A 7500-nucleotide genomic window follows, 5' to 3' on the forward strand; every position below is an offset into this window, starting at 1 on the left:
TGTTCAGTTCCATATACATTTATTGGCATTCTTACTTTTCCTTCTGGACTCATAAGAACAAGATTTTCATTCTTTCCAATTCCGTGGCGCCTTTTAGAAACATAAAGAAAAATACTTTATTCTGTTCTGAAGTAAGTATTTGGATTAAAGTTCACACCGACGTTTAACCCTTACCCCAGCGTCAATATTTTTCTTAACCGTTTGTTGCATTCGAGTATAGAAAGAAAAAAGAAATTCTTATTTATTTTGCCTTACGACTTAGTAGTACATTTTCTGATTATTATGAAACGATTTTATTCATCTGTAAAGGTCAGATTCAGGATTTGTAGAAGGGTAATCCGTATAAAATAGCGTGACAACAGAAAAAATATATATTTATACACTAGTTCAGTAGGATACTTGTATGGTCATACTGTGGAGTCGCTGTACCTCTACTCGAATATATATTATATATTTTTGTCTTTCCCAATATTCGGATCTACTTATTTCGCGTGTTATTAAACGAGACATTTCATTTATATCAACGTTGCTGGTATGAGTGACGGAAACCACACACACACACACACACACATCGAGAGAAACAAGAGACGGGAACAAAGCAGACTCAGTCCAGTAATATATTTTGTATAAGTGTGTACACGCGAACACATACGACTGTGCACGCGCTCATCCCCCACACACGCAATGAATATGCATGCACATGAACACACGCATACGCATGTACCCGCACAGTGCATGAGCATTCGCACGTATGCATGTGTTTCTGCATGCATAAACACGCACAAGTATACAGTATAACTTCCTGCATACGCCCGCACGAACTTTGCCTCCTCCACCGCCCCCACCACCACCGCTAACGTCTGCTACCCAGTCGTCTCATGGTTACCAAGACCACCGAAGTTCACATGTTACATTAGCAGTCTCATGTACCTTTTCCTCTTGTGACCTGATTTAGTTTCTTGACCATTAATCTCACGTTTGTCATCCTCTACTTCCAGTGTACCTCACATAATCTTGTTAGGACCTTCCACAACTACACATGTCCTCTTCAAGTGCGAGCTGTGTAAAAATTCAGTGGTTTGTGTTCATTTTTCATGAATTTTCGTCATTCCATTTTTGAATGCGTTTTTAAAATATAATTTCATATTATCTGCACAATAAACTTTATCAGTACATGTCGCAAGCCGTCTACACTTTTAAACAAAGAAAATATACCTTTTGTTACCTCGAACGATTCGCCAAAGAATCTATATTTAGAGTTCAACACCCTACCACGCAATACTCAACATACCACGCGCTCCACAATCACCCGCTGTCTTGTTTCAAGTATTTCTTCGTTGCCCCATTTCGTTATACTCAAACCCCCTAACAATTTCACATGACTACTCTGTGAGAAACCCAATAATTTAATTTTAAAAATGCAGAAAGAATTGGTACGAAGCATTCAAATTTAAAAGAATCGACGGTAAAAGAGAAAACTGTCTTGATTCATCTTCCCACATGCACGGCAGTTGCTCGAGTGAGAAGAAAGTAGACGGAGACGTGTGGGAGTCTAAGAAGGATGTGAAGGGGGAGGGGGAGGAGGAGGAGGAGGTACGACGGAGAGAGAACGATGATGGTTGCCAGATCAACCTATATGATGATATAATAATAAATCACCTGAGTCGAGGCTACTAACAAGTAGTAGGAACGATTGATTAAGTGTTCATATAGATGCACGTGAAAACGGAATTTACTGCAGTACTGTCTCCGTTGAGGATGTGAAACCATGGTAACGCCGGTAGTCATGACAACCTTAGAAATACTCTGACTATTTCGGTCTTATTAAAAAGTGTTCTACCGAGAACCTCACATGACTGTAAGAGAGCAAGTTAACTGTAGAACAAACTAGCTATTTCCACTTCGATAACTATGTGCCCACGCTCAGGTATGTTTGTCTACACTGGACTAAGAAGTCACCCAATATACCTAATTCGTTGAACTACAGAACCTGCATTATTAGTCACGATATCAACGTAACAATACTTTATTGACAGTCACCTGTACTCACCATATAATCTTCCTATAACAGATTTACTGAATAGTGTTATTTCAACGGGTGCAAGGAAAATCCGGTTGCATACGTCATTCAAGTGCAGGTTTATGACGTCATTCTTGAGCACAGCTCAGGTCTAGTAGGCATTGAGGGTACAATACCTGCCGAGTCAGAAATAGCAACTCCAAGCTGATTTTACAAGTGACATTAATAGATCCTTGCGAGCGGTCGAGCTACAATGTATTTGTTTAAATCAAAGCGTAGTCGACCATCTTTGCGCTGGCCGACCTTCACTTTGTACGTTTCCATTCAAGTCGACTCGGTGCATACCTTTACGCGTACGCCATTCCACGCAATTTTTAATGTCACACATGGAAAGGAATAGGAAGCTACACATTGTATAAATCTGGGAAGCTATATTGTCATCCTTAAATAGTCTCTCGATACAGAGGTCAAACCAAGCTGAATAAAGGAGTTTTGTGTCACAGACTGTCAAGGGAGTATTAGGGTCAAGATAAACGCATTTAAGAATTAGAGATTAACCTAAGATCATACATGCACGCATGCATGCATACATACATACATACATGCACGCATACATACATACATGCACGCATACATATATACATACATACATACATACATACAAACACACATACATACGTACGTACATGCATGCATGTATACATACATAATATATAATCATATAACTCCTGCCCTCGTCTGATGTGTGTGTGATTACCTAATTTTACCAAACCGTAATACACAGTAAAGAAGCAACATTCACGAGATTCTTTCTCCAATCATCATACATGTGTGCGTGTGTGTGTGTGTATTCACCTCGGATCTGCTGCAGTCTCTGTCGAGACAGCCAGACACCACCCTACGGCAGTGAGCTCAGAGCTCATTATTTGCCGATCTCTGGGTAGGTCTGAGACCACTCACACACCACACACCGGGACAGCAAGGTCACAACTCCTTGACTAACGTCCCGTACCTACTCACTGCTAGGTGAACAGGGGTTACACGTGAAAGGAGACAAACCCAACTTATCTCCGCCCGGCCGGGGAATCGAACCCCGGTTCTCTGGCTTCTGAGGCCAGTGCTTTACCAATCCGCCACCGAGCCGTATCACTCCGCCACCGAGCCGTGTGTGTGTGTGTGTGTGTGTGTGTGTGTGTGTGTGTGTGTGTGTGTGTGTGTGTGTGTGTGTGTGTGTGTGTGTGTGTGTGTGTGTGTACGTGCATGTGTATGTGTGTGTCACTTGGCAATAGGACGGCCAGCCTCAGGAAAACACTCAGAGAGAGAGCATGGAAGAAAAACTCCACGCAGAGGCATCTTCAAGCAACCAAATATTTCAAAAAAGACTTTGTCAGGGTGACGCGACATATACATCATAAACCATCAATCCAAGGTGATCCAGGCAGGCCTAAAGGAAAAGGATTACCTAGCATAGAAAAGATTAATCTTAGAGGTTAAAGCCTTTTTATTAACGAAGGGAATGTCCCACGTAATGTCATCGGTCAAAAATAGTACTACCAAATACGGAAGAGATTGGCTTTGACGCTTACCTTACCGAGGAAGTGGTGGAGGGGGGGGGGGCATCAAGTTAAACAAATTCCGCTCGGTAAGGTGGTGGTTTCAGGAGGATTAAAAGGAAAAATTATAGTTTATTTATATTATCATACACTGTGTTTATTATTAAGTTTATGCTTATGAATTATAATTTGTCCAAATTATTTCCTCAGTGAATTGCTCAATGATAACTTTGTCATGCGAGTTTTTGTCTGAGTATTTACCGACTGACCGTCTTTAAAAGTGCGTTCGAAACGGACGAAAAAAAATCTCTTTGAAGATGGAAGTGGGGGTGGAGGAGGAGGGGGAGAGTAGGGGGTGCCATGCGCCCAAGGTTGACCGAAAGAGGCACAGTGCCAAAAGTTCAGGAACTACCGATTTAGAGGACAAGCACGACGTGTGACGTTTCTATGACGTCATTTCCTTCGTCTGGCGATGACGTCAGCATAAAAAGTGACGTCACAGAAACGCCCTTGAAGTTCTTTCTCCTCTAACACCTAGGGGCCATCATCATTATTATTATTATTATCATTATCATTATTATCATTATTATTATTATTATTATTATTATTATTATTATTATTATTATTATTATTATTATTATTATTATTATTATTACTATTATTATTATTATTATTATTATTATTACTATTATTATTATTATCTTTATTGTTATTATTATTATTGTTATCATAATTATTATTATTATGATTATCATTATCATTATTATTTTTACTGTTATTATTATCATTATTATTATTATTATTATTATTATTATTATTATCATTATTATTATTATTATTACTATTATTATCATTATTATCATTTTTATTATTATTATTATTATTATTATTATTATTATTATTATTATTACTATTATTATTATTATTATTATTATTATTATTATTATTATTATTATTATTATTATTATTATTATCATTATTATTATTATTATTATTATTATTATTATTATTATTATTATTATCATCATTATTATTACTACTATCATTAATATTATTATATTATTATCATCACTATCATTATTATCATTATCATCATGATCTCAATTATAGTGTGTACGCAGATTTACACAACCCAGAAAACAAATATAGCTTAGATAACATCTTGGACAAAACTGAATGCGAGACTTGGGAGTGCTAGTGAGTCCTGGCCTTATCCAGGAGGCAGTGCATTAGTGTCAGGAAGAAAGTAAACAGAGCATTAGGTTTCACTGCTAGGAGTTACAAATAAAGTGCAGAGGTACAGTTTTGGTCTACGCCCTACAGAATGGATATTAATGCACTAGAATCAGTACAGAGGGGAATGGCCAAAATGATACATGGGCTCAGAAATTTACTTTACGAGAATAGGCTTAGGCACCTTAATTTACACCCTCTGGAAAGACGTCGAGTGCGGGGTGATCTAATAGAGGTTTTCAAGCGGGCCAAGGGGTTTAACAAGGGTGATGCAGACAAGGCCATCATATTAAGACAACAAAACAGGCAGGACTCGCAGTAATGGGTTTAAATTGGACAAAATTAGATTGAAGAAGGAAATAGGCAAGATCTGGTTTACTAATAGAGTGGTTAACGAATGGAATAGACTTACTAACCATATAGTGAGCGCTGAAACTACAGGCTGCTGACGTTAGATAACTTTATGGATAGCTATGATAGGTGGTAATTTATATAAAACTGCCTAGTGTAGGCCTTATGGTCTCTTGCAGTCTCATTCTTATGCTCTTATGTTTTATTTCTGGCGACAAGAAAAGTATTTCTAAGGCTCAAAGGCACAACAGGGTATTTATTTTATTCTGTTTGGAATCAGATCATTTGATTCAGTTCAGTGAGCCCTCTGGCAAAGAATGAGCCAAGAAACTAGCTAAGCGTCGGTTCACCAAGTTACAATATGTAAATTACTGCACAGTACCGATGGGCTTCAATTATCCGACAAGTTCTGGGTAACAACGAATTTGTCTTGTTTGTCGCTAAGCTTTTATGACCGGAGGCCTCATCTCAGTTTAATAAAATCAACTGGCGATGGACAGAATGTAAGGCGTGAGTAGAAAGACGCACTCAAAAGGACTAATAAACTTACGAGTAAGCATTTAAGCGTAAAAGAAATGTCCCTCGGCTTAATCAAATCAGTTAAAGTAAGTCAAGATAAATGTCAATAAAATACTGCACATACAGAGTCGACCCTCAATCCGAGAACATAAACTCCATTTTTTGTTGAAACTCTTATCACAGCCGACATGTCACGAGGCTCGACTCCCGTATGTGACGTCTTTCAAAAACCCCACCCATAAGTGGATAAAGCTTAACATTTCTATTTTCGGAATAATGGAACATGAAAATGCACTCATTAACGTCTTAGCCGCTACTTTCGTGCGCTTACTTTCGTTTAGTACGTGTCTTATTTTTTACTTTCTCCACTCCATTATATTTTCTGTATAGGGGAAAGAATTTTTGTTGTAGATTTTCTTTTCATTCTTGTATATCTGTTACACGACGTGGTTCTCAAAGGTACACCCTATGAATTCCGTGAGAACACGCATTGTTACTTCCCAAGTTAGTTCTACAATGACATAATGATTTCTTTAGTCCAATGATCTTTAACTTTATATTTCAAGATCCTCCCCTAACGGCGTGTTTTACAATCGTGAACCAATTGAATCCCCCCCCCACTCTTTCTCCAATCAGATTCGTTGTTACGTGTCTATATGCAATATTGTTTACTTAAGCAATCTCGAATCTCTGCATAACTTATTTAGGTTACATGTCAGCAATAAGTACCAGCCCCCGCCATTTTTATTACTCCAAGCGGAAAGCGAACTTATACAACTGCTCGCTTACGAACTGTTGTTTACCAAACACCCATCTCATAAAAATGAAACCCTCACCATCTACTCCACTTTCTACCCACGTCTCTCTACCAGCCTCTTACATGTGTCTTTCCGCCAACATCAATTCGAAACAAACATCCAACGCATGAAAACGTTCAAGTCATTCCTGTTCAATTTTCCCCTGAAGAGAAATCTACTGGCGTAAGATGCCTTGATTTTTTAGCCGGCTCTCGCCATTCAGGCGCACGCCAACCGTGTTGCAGTGTATAATTGTTTATACTATTCTGCACAATTTTTCTTTATCATATTTTGGTCTCTCTTCCCGAAACCTAGGACTGAGAAAGGAAAAACTATCCTTTAAACTTCCTCGGTCTGCCCCAGAAAAAAATAGAGTTAAACGCACTTTTTAATCAAGCAATTAGCCCATCTCTACCTGTGCTGAGCGCAAATAAATAAATAAACAAAATTTATACATAAACTGATAAATAATAAATAAACAATATCAATGTACCAAATAAATAAGCGAATAAATAAATGAACAATGAATAAACAAATAAAGAAATAAAAGACATAAAATAATAGATAACTAAATAATGAATTGGCTAATTAATTGATGAATAAATAAACAAACAAATAAATGAATAAATAAATAGAATGCATATGATAAAGGGGTTAAATTCTTGTATAGTTTTTGCACACACTGTTGCCTTATCCAGTTTGTTCCAAATATCCACCACTCTGTGTAGGAAACTATTCTTTTTCAGATCTCTTCTATAAATATCCTTTTTGAGTTTCTTTTCATGTCCTCTTGTTTTTCTCTTATCCCACTTTAATAAGTCATCTTTGTTGAGGACTTCCATCCCTTTCATAATTCTGTAAATGGTCAGTAGATTTCCCCTTTCTCTTCTTTGTTCCAGAGTTAGTAGTTCCAATTTGGACAATCTTTGTTCGTATGTCAATTTAGAGAGAGTTGGTGCCAATTTTGTTGTTGCTCTTTGAATTCTTTCTTATTTCTTTACAGTATATTCTTTTTAGTACTGGGTGT

At 37.5% G+C, this 7500-nt stretch overlaps 1 protein-coding gene across 1 annotated transcript in view; it reads left to right on the forward strand.

The window, feature by feature from the left end:
* The window catches only part of LOC143026514 (uncharacterized), a 50642-nt gene that overhangs the window by 12832 nt on the left and 30310 nt on the right, over positions 1-7500 (forward strand). The gene's annotated exons all lie outside the window — the stretch shown is intronic.

Source organism: Oratosquilla oratoria, chromosome 1 (genome assembly GCF_046742065.1).
Source record: "Oratosquilla oratoria isolate Oo_2021 chromosome 1, ASM4674206v1, whole genome shotgun sequence".
Lineage (NCBI taxonomy): Eukaryota > Metazoa > Arthropoda > Malacostraca > Stomatopoda > Squillidae > Oratosquilla > Oratosquilla oratoria.